This window comes from Macaca fascicularis, chromosome 1 (assembly GCF_037993035.2).
Source record: "Macaca fascicularis isolate 582-1 chromosome 1, T2T-MFA8v1.1".
In the NCBI taxonomy this organism is placed as follows: Eukaryota; Metazoa; Chordata; class Mammalia; order Primates; family Cercopithecidae; genus Macaca; species Macaca fascicularis.
In genome coordinates, this window is record NC_088375.1 from 86,637,139 (window position 1) to 86,650,033 (window position 12,895).

Genomic DNA, 12,895 nt, shown 5'->3' on the forward strand with positions numbered 1-12,895 from the left:
GGCAGTGGCACGATCTCAGCTTGCTGCAAGCTCCGCCTCCCATGTTCACGCCATTCTCCTGCCTCAGCCTCTCAAGCAGCTGGGACTACAGGGGCCTGCCATCACACCTGGCTCGTGTTTTGTAGTTTGAGTAGAGATGGGGTTTCACCGTGTAAGCCAGGCTGGTCTGGATCTCCTGACCTCATGATCCACACGTCTCGGCCTCCCAAAGTGCTGGGATTACAGGTGTGATCCACCAGTCGTGGCCTGCTGCAGGCTATTTTGGCTTTCGCCTTCACTCCCTTCCCCCTACTATCACCATGCTTCCCAAATTCCGCGACTTTGCTCCCCCTTTATTGCATCCCTACACCCCCTATGCACCCAGGGAATGCCTTCTGAGGGTGCGCCACCAAAGCACTACTGGGCAGCAGCATTCCACTGCTTCTGCCTATTCGCCGCCCCACCAGGAGCCTGGCTCCAGGCTGGGAGGGCAGGGGGCCGGATCCCAGAGGTGCAGGCCCAGTTGTTCTCATTGTGAGAAAAAGGCCACGCCACTGGGCCGCCTGTTCGCCCTTGGGCAGCCCTGATGGCTCTGGCTGGGTGGGGCAAGAGGGGGCCTCACAGGAGCTCCTGAGCCCCCAAGGATTCAAAAGAATACGTCCGCGACAGGGCGGAGGACCGGACAGGTTCCCAGGATCATTGGCCCTGGGCCCTGGCACCTGAGAGCACTCCCTGTTCCGAGTTGGCCAGACGTGGTGGAAGTTCGGCAGCTCGGGATCCAGGGGAAGGCTGTGGGCAAGTGGCTCGGGGATCCTGATACGAGCCTGGAGGCCCCGTGCTGGCTGTGCCACCTGGATGCCACTGGGCATGGCTGGGCGGGGCTCTTGTGGCAGCCAGGCGCGTTTGCCGGTGTCTAAGGTCATACCATCCTGGACCAGCGAGATCTCGTCTGATCTCAGAAGAGAAGCAGGGTCGGACCTGGTTAGTACTTGGATGGGAGACTGCCTGGGAATACTGGGTGCTGTGGGCTTTCTTTCTTTCTTCTTTCTTTCCTTCTTTCTTTCTTTTCTTTCTTTCTTTCTCTCTCTCTTTTTTCTTTATTTCTTTTCTTTCTTTCTCTCTCTTTCTTTCTTTCTTTCTTTCTTTCTTTCTTTCTTTCTTTCTTTCTTTCTTTCTTTCTTTCTTTCTTTCTTTCCCTCCCATCCTCCCTCTCTCTTTCTCTCTTTCTCTCTCTCTCTCTCTCTCTCTTTCTCTCTTTCTCTCTTTCTCTCTTTCTCTCTCTCTCTCTCTCTCTCTCTCTCTCTCTCTCTCTCTCTCTCTCTCTCTCTCTCTCTCTCTCTCTCTCTCTCTCTCTCTCTCTCTTTCTCTCTTTCTCTCTTTCTCTCTTTCTCTCTTTCTCTCTTTCTCTCTTTCTCTCTTTCTCTCTTTCTCTCTTTCTCTCTTTCTCTCTTTCTCTCTTTCTCTCTTTCTCTCTTTCTCTCTTTCTCTCTTTCTTTCTTTCTTTCTTTCTTTCTTTCTTTCTTTCTTTCTTTCTTTCTTTCTTTCTTTCTTTCTTTCTTTCTTTTCTTTCTTTCTCTCTTCCAAACGGAGTCTTGCTCTGTCACCTAGGCTGGACTCTAGTGGCACAATCTCAGCTCACTGCAAGCTCCGCCTCCCGGGTTCACACCATGCTCCTGCCTCAGCATCCCGAGAAGCTGGGACTACACGTGCCCACCACCGTGCCTGGCTCATGTTTTGTACTTTTACTAGAGATGGGGTTTCACTGTGTAAGCCAGGCTGGTCTGGATCTCCTGACCTCGTGATCCACTTGACTCAGCCCCCCAAAGTGCTGGTATTACAGGCGTGGACCAACGCACCTGGCCAGCTGTAGGCTTTTTTGCTTCCCCCGTCCCTTACTTCCTGCTACTGTTGCCATTCTTCCCACACTCCCCTGACTCTTCTCCCCCTTTATCGCACCCCTACACCCCTGCCACAATCGGGGACCTCCTTTTAGGGGTGCACCACCAAAGCACCACCGGGCAGCAGCATTCAACTGCTTCTGCCAGCCTCCACTCTGCCAGGAGCCCGGCTTCAGACTGGGAGGGCAGGTGACAGGACTGCAAAGGCGTAGGCCTCGGTGTTGGTGTTTTGAGAAAAAGGCCACGTGCTGCTGGGCCACCTGTTTGCCCATGGCCAGCCCTGATGGCTCTGGCTGGGTGGGGTAAGAGGGGGCCTCGCAGGATCTCCTGAGTTGCCAGTGATCCAGAAGAATACCTCCCCGACAGGACAGAGGACTGGACGGGTTCCCAGGAATGTGGACCCTGGGCCCTGATGCCTAGGAACAGTCCCTGTTTCGAGCGGGCCCATTGTGGTTGAAACACGGCAGCTCGGGAGCCGGGGGAAGGCCTCGGGCGAGGGGCTTGGGGTTCCCGATATGAGCCCAGAGGCCCAGGGCTGGCGGTGCCTGCTGGAAGCTGGCGGGCATGGCTATGCCGGGTTCTTGTGGTAGCAAGGTGCCTCTGCTGGCGTCTATGGCCATACCTCCCTGAACGCACCTGATCTCATTTGATCTCTCGAAGCTAAGCAGGGTAGGTCCTGGTTAGTACTTGGATGGGAGACCACCATAGAATACCGGGTCCTGTAGTCTTTTTTGCTTTCTTTCTTGTTTTTCTTTTCTACATTCCATTCTTCTGTTCTCTCTCTCTCTTCTTTCTTTTTTCTTTCCTTCTTTCTTTCTCTTTCTTTCTTTCTTTCTTTCTTTCTTTCTTTCTTTCTTTCTTTCTTTCTTTCTCTCTTTCTTCTATCTTTCCTTCTTTGTTCTTTTTCTTTCTTTTTTTCTCTCTCTTTCTTTCTATCTTTCTTTCCATCTTTCTTTCTTTCTTTCTATCTTTCTCTCTTTCTACTTTCTTTCCTTTCTTTCTTTCTTTCTTTATTTTTTCTCTAATTCGTTCTTTCTGTTCTCTCTCTTTCTTTTCTTTCTCTCTTTCTTCTTTCTTTCTTTTTTCTTTCCTTTCTTTGCTTCTTTCTCTCTTTCTTTTATCTTTCCTTCTTTCTTTTCTTTCTTTTTTCTCTCTCTTTCTTTCTTTCTTTGTTTCTTTCCATCTTTCTTTCTTTCCTTTCTGTCTTTCCTTCTCTCTTTCTACTTTCTTTCCTTCTTTCTTTTCTCTCTCTCTTTATTTATTCTTTCTCTATTTTTTCTTTTTTTTCTCTTTCTTTTTCTTTCTCTCTTTCTTTCTTTCCTTCTATCTTTCTTTCTTCTTTCTTTCCTTCCTTCATCCTTTCTTTCTTTCCTTCTTTCTCTCTTTCTCTTTCTTTCTTTCCTTCCTTCCTTCCTTCCTTCCTTCCTTCCTTCCTTCCTTCTTTCTTTCTTTCTTTCTTTCTTTCTTTCTTTCTTTCTTTCTTTCTTTCTTTCTTTCTTTCTTTCTTTCTTTCTTTCTTTCTTTCTTTCTTTCTTTCTTTCTTTCTTTCCTTCTTTCTTTTTCTTCCAGACAATGTCTCACTCTGACACCTAGGGTGGAGTGCAGTGCTGCTATCTTGGCTCACGGGAAGCTCCGCCTTGCACATTCACGCCATTTTCCTGCCTCAGCCTCCCGAGCAGGGGGGACTACAGGCACCCACTGACACATCGGGCTCATGTTTTGTAATTTTAGTAGAGACGGGTTTTCACCATTTTTGCCAGGGTGGTCTGGATCTCCTGAATTCGTGATCCACCCTCCTCTGAATCTCAACGTGCTGTGGTTACAGGCGAGATTCACTGCGCCTGGCCTGCTGTAGTCTTTTGTGGTTTCCCCCCTCCCTCCCTTCCCCCTACTGTCACCATGCTTCCCAACCTTCCTGGACTCTGCTCCCACTTTACTGTAAGCCTACAACCCCGCTGTAGCTGGGGACGTCCTCTTGGGTGTCCGCCACGAAAGCACAACTGGGCTGCAGCCTCCCACCGCTTACTCCTCGCTGCCGCCATGCCAGGAGTCTGGGTCCATCGTGGGAGGTCAGGTGGCCAGACCACGAAGGCACAGGCACAGGTTCCCTGCTGTGCACGCTGCCTTCCCACTCCTGGAATGCCCAGGTGATTTAACGCACTCATCGAGCACCACTACAACCTTGCAAACATTGGGAAGGGCAGGTAGGGGCAGCGGGAGCCACACACACCAGCCAAGACCTCCGGTCCAGGACTCAGGGGCTGCTTTATCTGGGAGAAGGACATTGCTTTGCCAGTCACCAGGAAAACACTCCCTGTGCACCCAGATTCCATTGCCACCAACTTTGTGTAAACTCCAGTCCGGAGGACATGCCAGAGACCCAGGCCTCGGGCACTGTGGGCACGCCTGGTGCAACACCTCCTGCCAAATGGACAGGTGCACTGTGAAATTCTAGGGGCCCAATGCACCACACTAGGAGCACAGGAAGGTGCCAACAAAGGAAGGAGTCTAGAAACCCAACTCCAAACAAGCAATTAACCCAAGACAAAACCCGTCTCAGAGCTCCATTGCTCCTCTTGCATCAATGGCCTGGTCACCCTGTTTATCTCAACCCATGCTCCCTCCACCCTATCCCGGCCTGCTCAAAAGGGCCCTGCCTACCGGAGCAGGGTGGTCCCTCTCCATGGCTCTATCTCTCTCGCTCTCTATCTCCCTCCCCCTCTGTCTTCTGGGTTTCCCCTGCACCTCCCGCTATTTCTGTCAACTTCCACCTCAAGCTACTTCTGTGGCCTTCCCTCTGTCTCTCTCTGTCTCTCTCTCTTTCTCTGTCCCTCTCTCTTTCTCTGAATCTCATTCTGTCTCTTTCCCTCTCCCCTTCCCCTGTTTCTCTTGATGGATGTCTCTCTCCCATCATCGGTTTCAATCTCTCCATCAATCTCTTCCTTGCTCTCCTTCAAGCCGTTTGTGTGTGCATGTATGTGTATGTGTGTGTGTCTGCGTGTGTGCTCGCACGTGAGTGAGTTCCTGTGTGCGAGCACCTGGGTATGTCTGTGTGTGGGCCTGTGGATTTGCTCCTGGTAGTGGTGGGGTGTGTCTGGGTTTCTCTCAGCCCCTCTCGCTGGGGACCAGGCTGCGGGCTCTAGTGCCAGCCTGGGGCAAAGTAGGGCCATCCCAACCCCCAACCACCCATGCTCTCTTGCTCACCGGCTGGGTCTTGGTTGGGACAAGCAACCGTGTTGGGGGCGGTGTGAGAAAAAGGCCATGAGAGGCTGGGCCGGCTGTTCATCCTTCGCCAGCCCTGATGGCTCTGCGTGGGTGGAGCAAGAGGGGGCCTCGCAGGAGCTACTAAACTTTCAGGGATCTAGAATATCTCTGCGACAGGTTGTAGGATCAGACGGGGTCCCAGGATCATGGGCCCTGGGTCCTGAAGCCTCGTAACACTCCCTGTTCTGAGCGGGACCTACATGTTAGAAGCTTGGCAGCTTGGAAGCCATGGGAAGGCCATGGTCGAGCAGCTCTGCTGTGCTGATATGATCCCGGTGGCCCCGGGCAGGCGGTGCCGGCTACAAGCAGGCGGGCATGGCTGGGCTGGGCTCTTGTTGCAGCCAGGCGCCTCTGCTGGCATCCATGGCCACACCAACTTGAACGCACTTGAACTCGTCTGATCTTGGAAGCTAAGCAGGGTCGGGCCTGGTTAGTATGTGGATGGGAGGCCGCCTGGCAATACCGGTTTCTGAAGTCTTTTTTGCTTCCTTTCTTGTCTTTCTTTCTTTTCTACCTTCCTTTCTTCCCTTCTCTCTCTTCTTTCTTTCTTTTCTCTTTCTTTCTTCTTTCTTTCTTCCTTCCTTCCTTTCTCTCTTTTGTTCTTTCTTTCTTTCTTTTCTTTCTTTCTTTCTTCTTTCCTTCTTTCTTTCTCTCTTTGTTTCTTCTTTCTTTCCTTCTTTCTTTCTTTTCTTTCTTTCTTTCTATCTTTCTCTCTTTTTTTCTCTCTCTCTTTCTTTCTCTCTCTTTCTTTCTTTCTTTCTTTCTTTCTTTCTTTCTTTCTTTCTTTCTTTCTTTCTTTCTTTCTTTCTTTCTTTCTTTCTTTCTTTCTTTCTTCTTTTTCTTTCTATCTCTCTTTCTGTCTCTCCCTCCCTTCCTTCCTTCCTTCCTTCCTTCCTTCCTTCCTTCCTTCCTTCCTTCCTTCCTTCCTTCCTTCCTTCCTTCCTTCCTTCCTTCCTTCCTCTCTTTCTGTCTGTCTTGCTTGCTTTCTTCGTTGCTGTGGATTTGCTCCTGGTGGCAGTGGGGTGTGTCTGCGTTTATCCGAACCCCTCTCTCTGGGGATCAAGCTGCCGGCTCTAGTGTCAGCTCCGGGCAAAGCAGGGCTATCTCCCAAACCCCCACCCCCCACATCATCTTGCCCACTGGCCGGGTCTTGGTTAGGCCAAGCCACCATGTTGAGGTCATTGTGAGAAAAGAGCTCAGTGTGGCTTGTCTGGATGTTCGTCCTTTGCCAGCTTAGTCGGCTCTGGGTGGGTGGAGCAAGAGGGGGCCTTGCAGGAGCTCCAGAGCGGCCAGGGATCCAAAAGAATACCTCCGCAACAGGGTGGAGGACCAGACGGGGTCCCAGGATCGTGGGCCTTGGGCCCTGATGCCTCAGAGCACTCAATGTTCTGAGCAGGCCAGACGTGGTGGAAGCTCAGCAGCTCAGGAGTGGGATAAGTCTGAAAGTGAGCGGCCCAGGGGTCCCGATCCGAGCCCAGCGGCCCCAGGCTGGTGGTGCCAGCTGGAAGCAGGTGGGCATGGCTGCGCTGGGCTCTTGGGGCACCCAGGGGCCTCTGCCCACGTCTATGGCCATACCACCCTGAACGCGCCCGATCTCATCTGATCTTGGAAGCTAAGCAGGGTTGGGACTGGTTAGTACTTGGATAGCAGACCGCGTGGGAATACCGGGTGCTGTAGGGTTTTTTGCTTTCTTTCTTGTCTTTCTTTCCTTTCTACCTTCCTTTCTTTCCTTCTCTCTCTCTCCCTTCTTGCTTTTTCTTTCTTATCTTTCTTTCTCTCTATCTTTCCTTCTTTGTTTCCTCTTTCTTTCCTGTTTTCTTTCTCTTTCTTTCTTTCCTTCCTTCTTTCTTTCTTTTCTTTCTCTCTCTTTCTTTGTTTTTCTTTCTTTGTTCCTTCCTTCCTTCCTTTCTCTCTTTCTTTCTTTCTTTCCTTCCCTCCCTCCCTCCCTCTTTCTTTCTTTCTTTCCTTCCCTCCCTTCCTCCCTCCCTCCCTCTTTCTTTCTTTCCCTCCCTTCCTCCCTTCCTCCCTCCCTCCCTCTTTCTTTCTTTCTTTCTTTCTTTCTTTCTTTCTTTCTTTCTTTCTTTCTTTCTTTCTTTCTTTCTCTCTCTCTCTCTCTCTCTTTCTTTCTTTCTTTCTTTCTTTCTTTCTTTCTTTCTTTCTTTCTTTCTTTCTTTCCTTCCCTCCCTTTCTCCCTTCCTCCCTCCCTCCCTCTTTCTTTCTCTCTCTCTCTTTCTTTCTTTCTTTCTTTCTTTCTTTCTTTCTTTCTTTCTTTCTTTCTTTCTTTCTTTCTTTCTTTCTTTCTTTCTTTCTTTCTTTCTTTCTTTCTTTCTTTCTTTCTTTCTTTCTTTCTTTCTTTCTTTCTTTCTTTCTTTCTTTCTTTCTTTCTTTCTTTCTTTCCTTTTCTTCCAGACAGTGTCTCGCTCTGTCACCCAGGTAAGAGTGCAGTGGTGTGATCTCGGCTCAATGCAAGCTCTGAGTCCTGGGTTCTCGCCTTTCTGCTGCCTCCATTTCCCAAGCAGCTAGGACTACAGGCACTCGCCACCATACCCAGCTCATGCTTTGTAGTTTTAGTACAGACGGGGTTTCACCATGTTAGCCATGCTAGTCTGGATCTCCTGACCTCGTAATCCACCCAAATCGGTCTCCAAAAGTGCTGAGATTACAGATGTGATCCACCGTGCCTGGCCTGCTACAGCAGGCTTTTGTGACTTCCCCCCTCCCTCCCTTCCCCCTACTGTCAACATGCTTCCCAACTTCCCCTGACTTTGCTTCCCCTTTATTGCCTGCCTACAACCCGCCACAGCCTGTTACCTCCTCCTGGGGGTCCGTCACCAAAGCACCACCGAGCTGCAGGACCCCACCTCTTCCACCTCGCTGCCGCTCCACCAGAAGCCCGGCTCCAGCCCGTGAGGGCAGTGGGCTGGACCTCAAAGGCGCGGATGCGGGTTCCCTGCTGTTGGCAATGCCTTCCCACTCCTGGAATGCGCAGGTGATTCAATCCACTCATTGGACCCCACTACAACTGTCCAAACCATTTAAAGGGGCCGGCAGAAGTAGCGGGTGCCACACACGCCAGCCAAGACCTCTGCTCCAGAATGCAGGGCCTGCTTTATCCGGGGGAAGGACATTGCTACGTCAGTCACCAGGAGAACAGTCCCTGTTCACCCGATTCCCATTGCCAACAAGCTCGTTTAAACTAAAGTCCTGAGGACTCGCCAGAGACCCAGGCTTCAGGCCCCTGGGCACACCCGGTGCCATGGCTCTCTCCAAATGGGCGGGGGCACTCTGCAAATCATGGGGCCCTCTGCACCATGCCAAGAGCTCAGGGAGGTGCCAACAAAAGAAGGAGACTATGAAACCCACCTCCAAAGCAAGCAATTAATCCAAGACAAAATTGGTCTCAGTGCTCCATTACTCCTCTCACATAGACGACCTGGCCACCCTGTTCTGGCTCAGCCCAATCCCCCTCCACCCTATCCCGGCCTGCTCAAAAGGGCCCTGGCTAACAGAGCATGGCACTTCCACTCCAAGGCTCTATCGCTCTTGCTCTCTAGCTTCCTCCCCCCTCTCTTCTGTGTTTGCCCCTGCACCTTGCGCTCCTTCTGTCGCTTTCCCTCTGTCTCTCTGTCTCTCTCTCTTTCCCTGTCAATCTCTCTTTCTCTGATTCTCTGTCTGTCTCTTTCCCTCTCCCACTCCCCTGTCTCTCTCAATCGCTGTCTCACTCCCTCCCTCGGTTTCAATCTCTCCATCCATGTCTTCCTTGCTCTCCCTAAAGACGTTTGTGTGAGCATGCATTTTTGTATGTGTTTGTGTGTGTGTATGTGTCTGAGTGCACACGCCCATTTGTGTGTTCTTGCACTCGAGCACCTGGGTGTGTTTGTGTGTGGGGCTGTGGATTTCCTACTGGTGGCGATGGGGTGTGTCTGCATTTCTCTCAGCCCCTCTCGCCTGGGATCAGGCTGCTGGCTGGAGTGCCAGCCTGGGGCCAAGCAGGGCCATACTGCAACCGCCAACCCCCCACGCTGTCTTGCCCACCGTCCAGGACTTGTTGGGGAAGTGCGACCGTGGTGGCGGTGTTGTGAGAAAAAGTCCACGTGCCGCTGGGCCAGCTGTTCCCCCTTGGCCAGCCCTGACAGCTCTGACTAGGAGGGGCAAGAGGGGGCCACGCAGGAGCTCCTGAGCGACCATGGATCCCAAAGAATACCTATGCGACAGGGTGGAGGACTGGGCGGCGTCCCAGGATCAGGGTCCCTGGGCCCTGATGCCTCGGAGCACTCCCTGTTCTGAGCAGGCTCTATATGGTGGAAGGTCGGGAGCTCTGGAGCTGGGGGAAAACCACAGGTGAGCGGCTTGGGGGTCCCGATCGAAGCCCAGCAGCCCTGGACTGGCAGTGTTGGCTGGAAGCTGGCGGGAGTGGCTGGGCCGGGCTCTTGGGGCAACCAGGCTCCTCTGCTGGCATCTACAACCATACCACCCTGAGCACGCCCAATCTTGTCTGCTCTTGGAAGTTTAGCAGGGTTGGGCCGTTTAGTTCTTGGATGGGAGACTGCCTGTTAATACCGGCCGCTGAAGGCTTTTTTGCTTTCTTTCATTTCTTTCTTCCTTTCTTCCCTTCTCTCTCTCTTCTTTCTCTCTTTTTTCTTTCTTGTCTTCTTTCTTTGTTTTCTTTCTCTCTTTGTTTAATTCTTTCTTTCGCCCTTCCTTTCTTCCTTCCTTTCTTTCTTTTCTTTCATTCTTTCTAGCTCTTTCTTTCTCTTTCTTTCTTTCGTTCTTTTATTCTTTTGTTCTTTCTTCTTTCTCACCTTCTTTTTCTTTCTTTCTTTCTTTCTTTCTTTCATTCTTTCTTCTTTCTCTCCTTCTTTTTCTTTCTTTCTTTCTCTTTCTCTATTTCTTTTGTTTGTTTCTTTGTTTCCTTTCTTTCTTCTTTCTTTCCTTCTTTCTTTCTTTTCTTTCTTTCTTTCTTTCTTTCTTTCTTTCTTTCTTTCTTTCTTTCTTTCCTTCCTTCCTTCCTTCCTTCCTTCCTTCCTTCCTTCCTTCCTTCCTTCCTTCCTTCCTTCCTTCCTTCCTTCTTTCTTTCTTTCTTTCTTTCTTTCTTTCTTTCTTTCTTTCTTTCTTTCTTTCTTTCTTTCTTTCTTTCTTTCTTTCTTTCTTTCTTTCTTTCTTCTTCTTTCTTCCTTTCTTTCTTTTTTCTTCCAGATGGAGTATGGCTCTGTCACACAGCCTGGAGTGCAGTGGTGCAATCTCACCTCACTAAAAGCTTGGCCTCCTGGGTTCACGCCATTCTCCTGCCTCAGCCTCCGAAGAAGTGGGGACTACAGGCCCCCATCACCACACCAGGCTCATGTTTTTTTGTTTTAGTAGAGACGGGGCTTCACCCTGTTAGCCAGACTGCTCTGGATCTCGTGACCTCATGATCCACCCTCCTGAGAATCCCAACGTGTGGTGGTTACAAGTGTGATCCACTGCGCACGGCCTGCTGTAGTCTTTCGTGACTCCCCCCTCCCTCTTTTCCCCCTACTGTCGCCATGCTTTCCAACCACCCCGAATTCTGCTCTCACTTTATTGCCCGCCTACACCCCCGCCGCAGCCAAGGACGTCCTCTTCGTGATCCGTCACAAAAGCACAACCGGGCAGCAGCTTCCCACAGCTTCCACCTTGCTGCCACCATGCCAGGAGCCCGGTTACATCCCGGGAGGGCAGGGGGCCGGACCATAAAAGCGCAGATGCAGGTGCCCTGCCGTTCACGCTGCCTTCCTGCTCCAAGAACCCCCAGGTGATTCAATGCACTCATCGGACGCCACTGCAATCTTTCAAACCGGGGGAAGGGACGGGCAGGGGCAGCGGGTGCCACACATGCCAGCGAAGACCTCCGCTCCAGAATGCAGGGGCCGCTTTATCCCGGGGAAAGACATTGCTTCACCAGCCACCAGGAAAACAGTCTCTGTGCACATGGATTCCATTACCATCAACTTCGTGTAAACTCCAGTCCCGAGGACATGCCAGAGAACCAGGCCTCGGGTACTGTGGGCGCGCCCGGTTCCAGGGCTCCTGCCAAATGGACAGGGCACTCTGCAAACCTAGGGGCCCAACGCACCACACTAGGGACACAGGGAGGTGCCAACAATGGAAGGAGCATACTAAACCCACCACCAAAGCAAGCAATTAACCCAAGATAAAACCCATCTCAGTGCTCCATTGTTCCTCTTGCATAGACGGCCTGGTCACCCTGTTGTGGCCCAGCCAATGTACCCGCCACCCTATGCCGGCCTGCTCAAAACGGCCCTGCCTACCGGAGCAGGGCGCTCCCTCTCCAAGGTTCTATTGCTCTTGCTCTGTAGCTCCCTCGCCCTCTATCTTCTTGGTTTGTCCCTGCACCTCACACTCCTTCTGTTGCCTTCCCTCTGTCTCTCTGTGTCTCACTCTTTCTCTGTCCCTCTCTTTCTCTGCCTCTCTGTCTGTCTCTTTCCCTGTCCCCTTCCCCTGTGTCTCTCGATGGCTGTCTCTCTCCCTCCCTCGGTTTGAATCTCTCCACCCATCTCTTTCTTGCTCTCCTTCAAGCCGTTTGCATGTGCGTGTATGTGTGTGTGTTTGTGTGTCTGTGTCTGTGTGTGTTTGCACGCGTGTGTGTGGGTTCCTGCGCGTGAGCGCTCAAGTGGGTCTGTGTGTGAGGCTTTGGATTTTCTCCTGGTGGTGGTGGGGTGTGAGTGGGTTTCTCTCAGCAACTCTTTCTGGGGATTATGCTGCCGACTCTAGTGCTAGCCTGGGAAAAAGCAAGGCCATCCCCCAACTCTCAACCCCCCACACCCTCTTGCCCACCGGCTGGGTCTTGGTTGGGAAAAGCGACCGTGGTGGGGGCTTTGTGAAAAAAAAAACCAAGTGCGGCTTTGCCAGCTGTTGGCTCTTGGCCAGCACTGAGGGCTCTGGGTTGGTGGATCAAGAGGGGGTCTCGCAGGAGCTGCTGAGTGGGCTGGGATCCAAAAGAATATCTCCGTGACAGGGCTGAGGATGGGATGGGGTCCCAGGATCCTTTGCCCTGGGCTCTGACACTTCGGAGCACTCCCAGTTCTGAGCGGGCCTGATGTGGAAGCTTGGAATCTCAGGAGCCAGGGGAAGGCCTCAAGTGAGCAGCTCGGAGGTCCCAATTGGAGCCTGGCGGCACAGGGCTGGTGGTGCCAGCTGGAAGCTGGCGGGCATGGTTGGGTGGGGCTCTTGGGGCAGCCAGGTGCCTCTGCTTGTGTCTATGGTCATACCACCCTGAACGTACCTTGTCTCGGAAGGTAAGCAGGGTTGGGCCTGGTTAGTACTTGGATGGGAGACCACCTGGGAATACCGGGTGCTGTAGGCTTTTTTGCTTTTTTTCTGTCTTTCTTGTCCACCTTCCTTTGTTCCTTTCTTGCTCTCTCTCTTCTTTTTTGCTTTCTTTCTTCTTTCTTTTCTTTCTTTCCTTCTTTCTTCTCTCTTTCTCTCTTTCTCTTTCTTTCTTTCTTTCTTTCTTTCTTTCTCTCTCTTTCTCTCTCTCTTTCTTTCTTTCTTTCTTTCTTTCTTTCTTTCTTTCTTTCTTTCTTTCTTTCTTTCTTTCTTTCTTTCTTTCTTTCTTTCTTTCTTTCCCTCTCTCTCTCTCTTTCTTCTTTCTTTCATTCTTTCTTTCTTTCTCTCTCTCTCTGGCTCTTTCCTTCTTTTTCTTCCACACAGAGTCTCGCTGTCACCCAGGCTGAAGTGCAGTGGCGGGATCTCAGCTCACTGCAAGCTCTGCC

At 51.3% G+C, this 12,895-nt stretch overlaps 4 pseudogenes; all 4 read left to right on the forward strand.

Moving 5' to 3' along the window:
- The first annotated feature begins 890 nt into the window (after positions 1-890).
- Positions 891-1,009, forward strand: LOC135968983 (5S ribosomal RNA; annotated as a pseudogene).
- Positions 1,010-2,485: 1,476 nt separating this feature from the next.
- On the forward strand, positions 2,486-2,605 carry LOC135968938 (5S ribosomal RNA; annotated as a pseudogene).
- A 4,097-nt stretch (positions 2,606-6,702) lies between these two features.
- LOC135968929 (5S ribosomal RNA) lies at positions 6,703-6,821 on the forward strand (annotated as a pseudogene).
- A 5,556-nt stretch (positions 6,822-12,377) lies between these two features.
- LOC123571117 (5S ribosomal RNA) lies at positions 12,378-12,486 on the forward strand (annotated as a pseudogene).
- Positions 12,487-12,895: the final 409 nt, after the last annotated feature.